Source organism: Mus musculus, chromosome 1 (genome assembly GCF_000001635.26).
Source record: "Mus musculus strain C57BL/6J chromosome 1, GRCm38.p6 C57BL/6J".
NCBI classification, from domain to species: domain Eukaryota; kingdom Metazoa; phylum Chordata; class Mammalia; order Rodentia; family Muridae; genus Mus; species Mus musculus.
Window position 1 is genome coordinate 40,246,285 of NC_000067.6, and position 14,756 is coordinate 40,261,040.

Below are 14,756 nucleotides of genomic sequence, written 5' to 3' on the forward strand. Positions count from 1 at the left end.
TCATGGGCATCTCTTTCTTTAGGTTAGGGAAGTTTTCTTCTATAATTTTGTTGAAGATATTGCTAGCCCTTTAAGTTGGGAATCTTCGCTCTCTTTTATACCTAATATCCTTAGGTTTCATCTTCTCATTATGTCCTGGATTTCCTGGACGTTTTAGGTTAGGAGCTTTTTTGCTTTTTTGCGTTTTCTTTGACTGTTGTGTCAATGTTTTCTATGGTATCTTCTGCACCTGAGATTCTCTCTTCTATCTCTTGTATTCTGTTGGTGATGCTTGAATTTATGACTCCTGATCTCTTTCTTAGGTTTTCTAACTCTAGGGTTTTCTCCCTTTGTGATTTCTTTATTGTTTCTATTTTCAGTTTTAGGTCTTGGATGGTTTTGTTCATTTCCTTTGCCTGTTTAATTGTGTTTTCCTGTAATTCTTTAAGGGATTTTTGTGTTTCCTCTTTAAGGGCTTCTAGCTATTTACCTGTGTTCTTATATAACTTTAATGGAGTTATTTATATCTTTCTTAAAGTCCTCTAGCACCCTCATGAGAAGTGATTTTAGATCCGAATCTTGCTTTTCTGGTGTGATGTTGTATCCAGGACTTGCTATGGTGGGAGAATTGGATTCTGATGATGCCAAGTAACCTTGGTTTCTGTTGCTTATGTTTTTATGCTTGCCTCCCCCATCTGATTATCTCTACTACCTGCCCTCACTATATCTGACTGGAGCCTGTCCTTCTTGTGATCCTGGTTGAGTCAGAACTCCTCAGAGGTCAGCTGTCTCTGTGATCCTGTGATTCTGGGATCCTGTGATCCTGAGATCCTGTGTGTGTCAGAGCTCCTGACAGTCAAGCTGCTTCTGGGATCCTGAGATTCTGATGTGACCAAGTTCCTGGAATCCTGGGGTCCTGAGATCCTGTGGTCCTGACTGTGTTAGAGCACCTTGGTGTAGAGTTTCCTCTGGGTGTTGTGGAACTGGCTATGGAGTTTGCACCCAAGGTCTGCTCAGGGAACTGATTCAGACAGGGAAGAACCCATGCCACTGGTCATTCTTTAGGTTTGGGAAGTTTTCTTCTATAATTTTGTTGAATATATTTCCGGTGTTGGGGCAGATGGTGTGTCCTCCTCACTTCTGATCCTATGTGATCCTGGGAGTGTTAGAGAGCCTGGGAGTGGATCTTCCTCTGGATGTTGTGAGACTACCTCGAAAGAACTTTCATATGCAGGCTTTAAGGTATGGGCTGTATGAATATGTATGTATAAGTTAGTGAATGTTACATTTTTGGTATATACTGTGTGTGCATTGTGTTAATGCATATGTGCTGTGTATATTTCTTGTGTGTATTGTGAACATGTCTATTGCATGTAATTTTAAAGCATGCATTCTGTGTATATTGCATGTGCTCCAATGAGAGTATTGTGTGTGCTATAGGTATGTCTGCTATATGTCTTTTGAATGTATGATATTAGTGTTCTATATGTCTTATATATGTCATATGAGTCTGTTGTGCAAATAACTATTATTGTATGCATTGGAATTGTGCATGTAGCATATATTCTATGTTGTATGAGTATTCAATGTGTGAAGTATGGGTCATATGTATTCTACATGTTGAGTACTATATACTTGAGTGCATACAGTGTATGTTGTGCATACAGAATGTGTTCTGTATTGTGTATGGTATATTTTTTTCTGAGTGTGCATCATGTGTGTTGCATGTGTTTTGTATGTAGTGTGTGTTGCAGGAGGGCCTGGTAATGGACATAATTGACTATTTGCTTGGCAGACACTTATTAGATGGAAGAAAGAATATCATTTCTCCATAAAAGACTCAGGCTACACAGTCCCAGGTGGCTGGCCAGTTTCTTGGAGACCTATTTGTGTTTATCTTCTAGCCTTCGGCATCATACAAAGGGAGGCAGCCCTGGTGTGACAGACAGGTGTGGACCTGTCCTGTGCAACCAACTACCCACATCCTTGCTCTTGAGCTTGGGCTTTCTCTTACGTTTTTTCTATGTTAACTTCTCCACTCACCATGCAAGTCCTCCTTTATCCTGTTGGTTGTGTATTATGTGTCCATACCTTGCAGAAAGTAGGAATTTTATCTGATTTATTCCCAAGTTACAGTTCAAACACAAGGACAATGCTTGATATGGATCATATGTGCAATGAAAATGTTTGATGATGAATATATCTTATTTAAAGATGAGAACAAATGAGTTTCAGACTATCTAGTAAGGGTTTTACCCAAATGCAGGTGTTCTCAGAGCCTTGGTAACATCATGCTCAACACTTTCCCAGGTCCCTTCTTGTTGAACATCTAGTCTTGAAGAGATTGTGAAGTTGGCGTTAGTGACATGATATATCCGACTTGGTTCATGGTGATCAAAAGGCCATATTTTTCTTCTGTGGGGTATATAACCCGGGAACATCTGGTATCATTAAGAGTTTGGGCCTCAAGCTGTCAAATGCTCATAACCAGGGGTCTTCCTAAGCTGGCCTCCAGTATCTGACCTCTCTTCCAGTCTCTTCTGGTTTCTCTCAGCAACCTTAACCCCCATACTTGACCCAGAAGCTTTGGCAGCATCTCTGTACCTGCTGAAGGCAGCTTCCTCAGTGATATAACTGCAGCTGCTAATCTACTCTAGCTGGTCTCACTGGTCTTCTCTGAGTGGTGTATTCTCTCAGGCTCCTTTTGGGGAAGAGGTGTCAGCTCTGGAGGTGGGGACCTACTCTGGGGTCTGAGCTCTTGCCTTCTTTTTCTATCTCTCCTTCTGTGAGTCCTTCCTGCCAGACTTGGGTGGGGCCTTCCTGGAGAGCTATGTGTAAGGCAGGTCTTCTGATTCACTTCATGGTCTATTAGTCTAGCGTTCTTTCATGACCGTTGAGGTATAACATGGAATTGAGGATGCTTAAATGCATACTTTGGGACTAGGTACCTGAATAATTTGGGTCAATAAAGTGCCTGACTTGTAAGTAGGAGGATCTGAGTTCTGATCCCCTTAAAACTTCGGGTATTGCACGACAATAGTCTTAGCCTTGGTGTGCGGAGGGAGAGTTGTAAACAGAAGAATCTCTGTATCTGATTCATCAGTTAGTCTAGTTGAATTGGTGAGCTTCAGATTCATTGAGAGAGTCTGTCTCAATGGTAAAGATGGAGAACAATCAGGGAAAGCATGGAATATCCAGCGCAGGCCTCAGCACTCACATAGAGCAAGCATGCCCACCCCACAAAGCATGCACTCTGTCTTTTAGCAAAGACTCACTTATTTTTAACAACTCATTTAAACCTATTTAGAACTTTGCCTTAATGAGTACAATTTTAGAGTTAAAATGCTTCTTAACACAGATACCCATCCTCTTCCCTACTGCACAAGCTATAGCTTGCGATGCTTTTATTTAAGTTTTTGTCCTGTTGTTGACTTAAACTTCATTCTGGGCTCTGGAGCCAGACAACACCGTCTGTTCTCTTCAGTTTCAAGTGCACACAAGGCTGTGTTGTAGAAGCAGTATAACGTGCACTTTCAGAAGCAAACTGAGCTAGCTTATAAATGCTTAGTTTGCCAAAATAAAATATTCCTAGAGTTCCCACACTTGAAACATAGTTGGATAAACCAAAGCAAAATTTATAATGAATTTTAATAAAACATTGTATTAATAACACATTTTATTAATAAACTAGTAGGTGAAAGGGTTAAGGGAAATAATTCTGAACAATGTCAATATAATACTCCACAGATGAAAGTAGAACACTGTCCATTAATGATGTCCTAAGAACATAGGGAATCTGTTCCAGGTGGGTCCTTGTTGGTTGACAGAAAGCAAAGAATGAGACTTGGAGGACCTTGAACCGGGGATGGGATATGAGAAGAGATGGAAGGGAGAGGAAGGAATTGGAAAGGGAATAAGGGAAAGAAAAATGGCTTCTCTGGGTAAGAGCCTTCAAATAAGAGCTCACACATCACCATATGGTTCCCCGTGCTGGGAAAGCTTCCCTCGTGGCTCTTAAACCTGGGGATGGGGAGAGGAGAAGCTTGACATTCATGGAAGCTCCTCTTAGCTACCAGACATCCACCTAGAAACAAGAGACTGCTCACTGTGAGGTTTCTTCTCCCTTCATAATGTACTAGGAAAAAAAAAATCACATCTTGTAGTGGGTTGGCCTAATGCTGCTTGTCTTCCAAGGCTGTTTGTCCCAAAGACAAGAAAGTCAACACATAAGACACTGAATGACCCTGCCCCCAGTTGATTGTGATTGGTAAATAAAGATGCCAACAGCCAATAGCTGAGGAGAAGAGAAATGGGTGGAGTTAAGTTTTGGAGGGCTTAGAGGAAGGAACAGTAAAAGAGGAAAGAGAAGAAGCCACAGGAAACATGCAGGAGAGGAGAGAGGAGAGCCACCGTGTGGTAGAAGCCAAGAGAATGTGGCCCAGGGGGCTGCCTAACGGGAGCTAGGAGTGGCCCAGCTGGAACAGAGTATACAGTAAGTAATAACGGTGTTGTTGATAGGAACGTAGACTTTAACAGCATGGAAGGTATGCAGCTGCCCAAATACTGTGCTGCCTAAAGCATATTTAAAAATATCAAGGCTGTGTGTGTGTGTGTTCTTTCCCAGAACTTAAATGGTCTAAGGCTGGTAGGAACTCTATACCAGGATTTTTAAAAAATAGTTTTTACTACAATATCTTCCTTCATTATTTCTGCACCAGGAGTTATTTTTAGCTAGAATTTGTTCACACACACACACACACACACACACACACACACACTCACACACATAGAGACACACACACACAGAGACACACAGAGACACACAGACACACACACAGACACACACACAGACACACACACAGACACACACACAGACACACACACAGACACACACACAGACACACACACACACACACACACACACACACACACACGTCCCCTTTCTCTTTGGGAACTGTCCCTGATGACCTTGGTAACTCTGTAACTGTTTCTTGAGATTCCAAGGGAGTGAAGGGAAGATTTTCTGGCCTTGGTAATGTGCAAAATTGAAGATTTGTCACTGTTATCAGTGGGAATATCCACTGTGGCATGCACAGGAAGGGATAAGAAGGGAAACAGAGAAAGAGACACAAATTACCAGGCTTTCCCAGCCCCATTGTGACTCTTGCTGTTGAGGTGTCAGCTGACGTGGTTGGGTTAATTCCTATTATGCCTTTGGAATTTGGGCTAACAGCAATTTAAAAAAAAAATCAAGACCTCAAGAAGAAGGATAGTTAGCTATTCTTCAAAAGCAAAGAAGAACAAAACATTAGAGAGTGTCTAGCGTGCCATTTGTGGCCCAGTGGCTCCCATCTATGATAAACCACCTTTTTCTAGAGTTTGAAGGAGCCATTCCCAGTGTACAGTTGTCAGATTATCTTTCCCAGTCCTTCTGATACATTGGCTCTCTTGCTGGGCTGCACGAAGCCATGCATTAATGTAATTGTTGTAAGAAGCTGCACACACCTCAGGAGGTCTGTTCTAGTACCAGTCAGTCTTAGAATTTTACTGCTGTGAACAGACACTACAACCAAGGCAACTCTTATAAGGACAACATTTAATTAGGGCTGGCTTATAGGTTCAGAGGTTCACTGCATTATCATCAAGACAGGAGCAAGGCAACATCCTGGCAAGCGTGGTGTAGGAGGATCTGAGAGTTCTACATTTTCATCTGAAGGCTGCTAGGAGAAGACTGGCTTCCAGGCAGCTAGGATGATGGTCTTAAAGTCCACACCCACAATGACACACCTACTCCAACAAGGCCACACCTCCTAAGAGTGTCATTTCCTGGGACAAGCATATACAAACCACCACACAGTCCTAGTCACTTATTGACAGACAACCTAGACTCCAGCAGAGTTTCCTTTTTTCTGCCCACTGTTGAACTTACTCGAGCATAAGAAACACCAAGCTTCCTTTTTCAAATTCCTGAAGAGCTCTTGGAGGGATTCTGATCTGGTGAGAAGCTTAGCATGCTTGTAAACACAGAGTGAGAGGAGACAGGAATGGTGGAAAAACTGTAAGTCATTGTTGAAAAGGGTTGGGATGGAGAAAAGAAAATATTAAAACATCAATCCCCCCCCCATGCATAGATTGAAAAAACACTAATACCAGGCATGGGTGCTTTTAATGGACAGAGTTAAGCAATCCATTCATCCAGTCAACCAGTATGTAATATGCGTTCAGGTTTTATTTAATATAATACCGATAAAAAAATGGATAAAAAGACCCAAATTCTACCCTCATGGGTGTTATGTTCTAATGGGGAGAGAGTGAGGTAGGTCAAATTAATTGGTTACCTGTACTAATAAATATTACGTGAATTCAGTAACATAGGGCTATGTCTGCACACACACATGTTCGGACATATGTGTAACCTTTAGCAAAAGTCTTCGGCAACAAGCCAGGGGGATTTCTTCAGAAGTAGTGATTTAGATTCTAACAATGTAAGAGGAACAAGAAAGACATATTGCAGTTGTTAAGACAGGAAGTGATTCAAGTTTGGCTAAAACGTTTTAACAATAAAAAAAAAAAAAAAAAAAAAAAAAAAAAAACCAAACCAGAGCCTGAGAGAAACATTTGGGGTCGGCAATAACTAAATGTCTCAGTATACGTAAAGAAGGTTGTGAAAGTTTTCTGGGTAGGCTGCCCTTTGCTTTTTAAGCTTTTATTTAAGTTGAAGATCATTCAGATGTCAATTTCTATTGCTTCTTCATGTTGTTGACCAAGTTCACAGCCCTTATCCCACAGAGGTAGAGTTATTCATATCTAGCAGACTTGGTTATGCACAAATGCTCTGCTTTTCAAATGTGGTTTGGGTTGGTGTTGGGGGAATGAAGAATCTATCAGCTGTGGTCCCTAGCTTCTGGACTTTCAGCTAGCAATACTGGCTTTTTTTTTTTTTTCTACCAGAAAATTCCTTGTTCCAAGAAAGACATCACTGAGTTCATACCCAAGAAAGTCCTGGCAATAGTTGCCTTATTTGCATAGTACTTACTGTTCAGTTAAACTCTTCCAGGCATGCTAAGAATCTGCAGTCTCAGTAGGCCTCTGATATAAGTGGACGGATATGATTGTGTCCATTTTCTAGAGTCAGAAAGCCTGAATAAATACAACTTCTGGAAAGTGGGTAAAGAGCAGCTCTCTCACCTACTGCGCACCAGGCAATGCAAACTCTTTTATGAGTTAACTTTCTCTGTCCTCACAGCAGTCCAGTGATTTGAGACTTACCATTACAAGTGCTCCTTTTTTTAAGTGACAGAGATATGTTCTGAGAAGCATATCCTTAGATAATTTTTTGTCATCGTATATGAGCATTGTATATGACAGTGTTACACGGCTGAGATGGCAATGATGTCACGGGGGCCCTATGATCTCATGGGACCATCTTTGTACACGTGGTCCATCAGTGACCAAAATGCCATTATGCATCACATGATTGCTGCATGACTTTGCCACCTACCACTAAGACACAAAAGACATGTAGTGACTTAACCTTTGCCCACAGCTAGTCCTGGTAGGACTGGAATGTGAGCTGGGATGTTGGATTCCATTGTCTTAGCTAGTAACCATCACACCATGCTTCCCCTGGTTCCAAAAACACATCCCACAGCTTCCTTCCATTTTAAGGCGTTTTTTCTTCTTCTGCACAGTGATTAGCAGCGGGACAGTAAAATACAGCAACATGAATGGGAGAGAGCATCATCCTTGAACAGTGGGTTGAATCCTCACCCATGAGTCTATTCACTGGGTCATCCTTAGTCAAGTTCCTGCTCCCATTTGGGACATCTGTTGCTGTCAATAAACATGAATCCTCATGGTGCTGACCTGTCATGGTATCTCACTCGTGGTCAGTCACATGTGTGTGGTTCGTAAACATTTTCTTACTGGACACGGGCCAGATGGATGATTAAGAGACTGTTACAGTTTGAAAATGGATTTGTCCACAGAGACTCTTGATGGATAGCTGAGGGTGCTATATTGTGAGATTGGGAGCCTTCAGGACTGTAGCCTACCTTCTGGAAGTGGGTCGGTCACTCAGGGAAGGCCTTGAGGGTGACATCTGCTTCAGTGTCCTGCCTGCCAGTCAACACCATATTAGATGGCTCCATTGCAAGCTTCAGCTAACTTGGTGGACTATTTCTTTTGACGCTGTGATCCTATGTATCTGATTGATTTTTGAGAACAGGCCAGATCTGTTCCCCCACCCCCAGTTGCCTCTGTGAGGTATTTGATCACAGCAGTGAGGAGAATAACTAACACAAAGGTTGAGGTCAAGTAAACAGCAGATGATAAAGAGACCCTGTGTGTGGTCAAGGAAACTGCAGATAATGAAGTGACTCTTTGTACCTTTTAGGATATTCAGCACAGAAATTTTTCTACCTGATGACATAATACCTCTCTCATGGTTACTCTGAGTCCCCATGGGTGAGGCTTGTCAAGGATGATGTCCTTAAGATACCATTTTAAAGCCAAAGGGAGGCAGTTAGTTCCAAGGGAGATTTCTCCTGATATCTTTGCCCTTTGTTCTTTCCCTCAGAAATTCCCCCCATGACCTACCCAGTGACCTCATGGGACTGCTTTATGCAAAGAGCTTATCAGAGGGTGTTTTAAAGTTACTGGTAACGTTACAAGGCTTCTGTCTTCAATGCTTAATTCTACTTATGTTAACTATATAAGAAACTAAAACTCTGCCATTTTCAAAGTAAATTTTGTGGATCATTAAAATCACCAACAAACCGTCAATGTAAGCAACATGGTGTCTTATAAAATAACTGTGTATTTAAAACAGCAACAACAACAACAAAAGAATAGTAGCATTGTTTTATAATATGTACCCTGTACTGGAAAATTCTTTTACGTTTGGTTTCACAAAAGAGAGTGCGTTTTTAAAATTTGCATCTGTATTTGATCTTTGAGCTAATTGCCATGTAGCTTGTGGAGAACTCTATGGAATGCCCTGAGAGAAAGCGTGTGTTAGAAACGTCTTTGAGTTGCTATGAAAGCACTTTTGATTTTAAGCGTCTTCGGAGAGGCTCTTGAGGGACCTTTTGAGAATCACTAAAATAGAATATCCTTTTCTCTTTACTAAGGTAAAGTTTATTTTTAGTTGACATGTGAGAATTGTACATACTTAGGAGTAAGAGTGCAATAATATACCTGTCACCAGAGACCTTTAAAATTCCTTCCAGAAATAATTGCAAGCCTCTTGACTAGCTCTTTTGAATCATACAATTAGTTATGGTCAATCATAGTTACCTCCAATAGATTATCAAAGCATGTTCTTGCCAGTCTTTTCAAAACCACTAGACATAATTTCCACACGATCCCTCCTGCCCACCGTTCCTTACCTAACCTGCTCTCTACTTCTCAGAAACCAAGAGTTCATGTCTAAGAGAGAGCTCGTGGTATTTGTTTTTTGTGTGCTGGCTGTTTTTCACTTAGCACAGTTGTCTATTTCCACCCATGATGCTGTATATGACAGGACTTCTTTTCCTGTGTTAATAGGACCTCACTGTGTACACACACACACACACACACACACACACACACACACACACAGTGTACGTTTTCTTTATCTGTTCATCTGTCATTGGATTCATGGATTGATTTCCTTAATATGATTGATCATAACTAATGGAAATCAAGTTCCAGCATTTAATGATTTTTATAATCATCTCAGAATCTCTTCTTAGCTTCTCCTTTCTGCAACCTGCTTCCAAATGGCAACTGCTAATGATTCTTCCTTGAAAATTCTTGGATTTGCATGGTGGCAACCTCAAAGGAAGAGATGCAGAAGTGGGCATTTGAGATCAAAAGAGTAGATGGGTGTCTCTTCCTTTAGACACATCCCCCTTTCCTATACTCTCTTTTCTTCTTCTTCTGTTTCTTTACAGCTTTTCTCTCTTTTCCACCTGTGCTAGCAACCCAAGGAGATTTTCCTCCCTGGCTGGAGCCTCACAACTTCTCTCTCTGTCTCTTGGATCCAACAGTAGTCAGGATGTTCCTATGTGACATTTGCAGTTAACCTTCTTCCTCAAAAATCCCACCCTAGGCCAGCACTGATCAATTCTGCATTATGGTTTATGTTTTATGAAGAGTTCAAGTTTTTTTTTTCTGGTTAAATGGAAAGAAAGCAATATTTTGCCCTGGGTAAAGAAGTTCCAGTATAGTTCTGGTTCCAGGGTTGAGGAATAGAGCCTGGATAGACTTTCTCACCAGAAACCACCAAGTAGCAAGAGAGAATACGTGGGGTTTTAAGCTAGTAGGTGTCAAGTGAAGGCCCATCATCCTAGGAGTCAAGAAACAAATGGGTGAGCCTGGACTCTTTCTGTTTACCAATAGGATGTCACAGTGCAGGAGAAGACAACCAGTCATAGCTCAGCAAGCTTCTGGATGGACGAGATGGAGCTTAGGAAGGCCATGGTGGCAACCATGAAGGAATACATGCAGAAATGGGCATTTTAGAGACCATTGAGTTCTGTGTAGGAACTCAAATACCTACATGAGAAAGCTATCCTGTCTAGGAAAGGAACCACATGAAAACCCTTGATAAAATAGTGCACAGGCTCAGGAGTGACCACTATTGCCACCAGGTGGCTATAAAATGTCCAGATCCATTTTATAGAGGACTCAGAAGCAATAAGTTATTGGGAAACTGTGTCTTAGACCAACTGCTGTGTGCTGTGTTCCTACATAATGATTAAAAGCAAGATTCAAAAGAAGCAAACAGTATCCAAGAACTCAATTGTATCCTGAGTACAAAAGGTTCCAGAGTCCAGAAGGCAAGCATGGAATGTTTGGTTTCCACCTAAAAATTACCAGATGTACAAGTCAGAAGGAAAATCAACAAGAGACCAACAGAGAATCAGACCAATGTTAGGATTAGGGTATAAGGGCATTGAAGTTTATTATAACTGTATTGCATGTGCTCCAAGAGATAAGCAGAGGAATCTAAGGATTTCAAGTGTGTTTATATTGACCCATTTCTCACAGAAAACTACAGCCCCGAACAGTTCTACTGGGCCATTAAGGAAGACACAACATCAATTCTACTTGAACTCTCCTAGAAAACTGAAGGGGAGTCAGTCATTCTCAACTTGTGAAGTCTTCCCATCTCTCCAAGGCCAGTTTTGGTACCTCAAAACTAGAGAATACGACACAGAAGCATGACTGACTGGCATTTCTCATGAACACAGCCAGGAATTTTGAACAGAATACTAGCAGATAAACTCCAGCAATCTCTAAAATGGCAAATACATAATGACTAATTATCTTCACAAAGCATGACCCACTCAGCACTGGAAAACTGATTTATGTAGTTCATCCTATTAACAAAACTGAAAAATAGATGCTGCAGAAGCAGTTAACAAATTCCAATTTGTATTCCTGATAAAAAAAAATGTCCTGCAAATTAAGGCAGAGGATTTCCAAGCCTAATAGAGGTGTAGCTAACAAAAGACCCACTGCTAACGTCAGATTCATGAAAACACCCATTGAGACCTGTGCGGCAAGGATGCCTACGTCTTGGCTTCTATTCAGTCTTGTACTATGGGCTTTAGCTGGGACATAAAGAAAAAAAATGAAGAAAATGAAATATAGGGCACATATTTTAGAAAGGAAACTATCTATAGAATACATCCATTTCTAGATAGAAAATCCTATGGGAATCACGCACAAAAGTATTTAGTGTACCTAATCAGTTTTGCAGGTTACAGATCAATATGAAAAATCAGCTGTGTCTGCTCATGAGCAGTGGACATCCAGGAAGTAATGCATAAAATGATATCTTCTACGGGAGTGTCAACAATATGAAAAGTTAAATATAAATCTGACAAAGTGTGTAAGTTCTGCAGGAAGGTGGCAGACAGGCCTGCCAACCTAAGCCCACAGAATGCCTGATGGTGCCCTTGCTGGCTTCTTCTGCCCCACTGGACCTGGTTTAAGTCCTCTCCAGGAGTCTGTTTCAAGGGCACCCAGAAACCTTTTCCTAGGTCTCAGGCACCAGTTTCAAGACTTCCATATACAGGGGAGAAAGAAAACTTGGCATAAGACATATTCTTTATTCTCCTTTCCTCTCCTTTCCTCTCCTTTCCTCTCCTTTCCTCTCCTTTCCTCTCCTTTCCTCTCCTTTCCTCTCCTTTCCTCTCCTTTCCTCTCCTTTCCTCTCCTTTCCTCTCCTTCCCTCTCCTCTCCTTCCCTCTCCTCTCCTCTCCTCTCCTCTCCTCTCCTCTCCTCTCCTCTCCTCTCCTCTCCTCTCCTCTCCTCTCCTCTCCTTTTTCCTCTCCTCTCCTCTCCTTTTTCCTTTCCTCTCCTCTCCTTTTTCCTTTCCTCTCCTCTCCTTTTTCCTTTCCTTTCCTTTTTCCTTTCCTTTCCTTTTTCCTTTCCTTTCCTTTTTCCTTTCCTTTCCTTTCCTTTCCTTTCCTTTCCTTTCCTTTCCTTTCCTTTCCTTTCCTTTCCCATCTTTCCTCTTCATCTCCTCTCTTCCTCCCCACTCTCTCCTCCTCTCCCTTTCTCCCCCTCCCTTTCCTCCTCTTCCTCATTCCTTTCCTTCCTTCCTTTGGTATGCAGCTCAAGAAGGCTGATGTAGGGCTGGAGAGATGGCTCAGAGGTTAAGAGCACTGACTGCTCTTCCAAAGGTCCTGAGAACAAACCAGCAACCACATGGTGGCTCACAACCATCTTTAATGGGATCCTATGCCTTCTTCTGGTGTGTTTGAAGACAGCTACAGTGTACTCATATAAAGAAAATAAATGTATCTTTTAAAAAATTTAAAAAAGGCTGATGTGTAACTTACTGTGCAGCCTTGGCTTCAAGATCTTCCTGCCTCTGACTACACAGTTGCTGAGGGTACAGAGGTGTGCCACCACCCCAAGCCATACCTTATTGTAAACACTAGTTAAATAATGCGTATTTATAACGTACACCATGTTTTCTTTTGTATTCTGTGGTACAAAAATAGTTTTCTTTGATTTTTAATTACTTTGTTTTTCTAGGCTTGGTTTAAAAATTTTTATAATATTTTAAATTCTTTGATAGTTTCTTACTTACAAGTGCAATAATGTAGTTATCATACTCTCTCCTCTACCCATGCCTTCTCTTATCCCTCCTAGTCCTGCTACCCTCCTCCTTCTCAGGTAATCCTCCTTTTACTTGTATGTGTGCCTGTACCTGCACATGTATGTGCGTGTGTATGCACATCTGTGTGTGTGCATATGACTGTGCCTGTACATATGTGTGTGCATGTGAGCATATGTGCATGTACATGTATGTGCATGTACATACATGTGTGCGCGCGCCATGCATGTGCACATATCTCTTGAGCAGACAGTCCCAGCTGCTGTGTGTTTGTGATTGCTACCACCTTCTCATAGCCATATCTTTGTGATCTTCATTTTCTTCCTGAGCCCTGCCCTCATCTCTGTTAACTAATGAGTGTGCAGGGAACAAAGGATTCCGTGGTACCTTAGCTTCCTCTCTCAACACTGAGATTAAAGGCAGAGGATTTCCCCAGCTTCATTCTCCTATGCTGACTTGAGCATAGGAGAAATACTCCATCCTAGAAAACATGCAGCTTCGGCTCTGTAGTTGAGATTTTCCCTGATGGAAAGGTTTTGTCATGGCCCTGGGAAAGCACACATGCCCCACTTCCTTGTGGGCACCGCCATCTTTAGAGAGTTTCTTGGAGTTGTTACTTTCATGTCCAGATATGGTTGGAGTATCACTAAGTCACTTGACAAGTTCATACAACAAAGCGCAAAGCACATGTCATAAACAAAGGATTGGTGAGGTTGTACAGTGCAGTAGCTAACATTTAACAGGCAATATGTTAACATTTCAACATTTGACATTGTAACAGGCAACTATAGTGCTGTCCCTATAGGAAAGCACTGTGGGAGAAGGTAAACTCCTTGTAATCACATACAAATTGAGTATCTACAGCACAGAGGAAGTGTGTGAGCTGATAGGATTGGCTGAGGCACACTAATTATGGCATGGCAAAGGAAAAGAGGGTACAGAGGCGCTTCTTATTTGGGTATAGATTGAAAGCAAACAGGTTGTCCATTTTTGAGGAAGATCAACTTTTCAGAGATGCAAGTTTCCCCGCAGAATCCCTAGCTGCCTAAGTTTAAGCGTCAATATCTGACAGAACGTTTTGCAACAATGACATCCTGCGCCGGCCCGATCAGGTATGGCAGTCAAGTGACTGTAGAGCTTTTGAAGTATTTCTAATGCAACCAAGACATGAAAATATAATTTCATTTCGTTTCGAATGACTTGGATAGCCATGGGTTTCTAGAGGCCACACATATCGGCAAACAAAGGCCCAGGTGAATAAGAGAATGATGTATGTCCTCCCCCAAGAGCCCATGGCAGAGTCACACTTGAGAGGACCTCTGGGTCGGTCTCCAGCCCAAGTTTGGTCCATTCTGATCCATGCTTTACTTTATGTGATTCCTAAGGAGCCGACATTAAATACCAGCACTACCGTGGTTTTGAGGAAGTCTTAAAGTTAGCATTCTCCAAGCATAACACAAGCCTGTGAGTGAGTCCATTGGCACATCTACCCCAGTGAGACCAGCTTAGCACAATCCTATCTCTTAAGATGGGATGATTTATGATTATGCAAGAAGCCAGGAGGATCCACAGCGCTGAGGCCTCCTATCCACTTAGACACAAGGCAGAGGACATCCCTAGCTCCCATCCTGCCTCAAGGCAGTCATGGATAATGGGAATA

General features: G+C 41.8%; 1 protein-coding gene across 10 annotated transcripts in view; it reads left to right on the forward strand.

Moving 5' to 3' along the window:
- Window positions 1–14,756, forward strand: part of Il1r1 (interleukin 1 receptor, type I) — a 93,722-nt gene that overhangs the window by 23,805 nt on the left and 55,161 nt on the right. Inside the window, exon 1 of one of the 10 annotated variants that reach the window (XM_006495723.4) lies at window positions 1,072–1,221. The exons of 7 other annotated variants lie outside the window; for them this stretch is intronic. The gene's annotated coding sequence lies outside the window, so the exon portion shown is untranslated. Of the gene's footprint in view, window positions 1–1,071; window positions 1,222–4,336; window positions 4,472–14,756 lie in introns of those variants that run through there. 2 more of the 10 variants (XM_006495721.4, XM_011238436.3) reach the window with 2 other exon arrangements.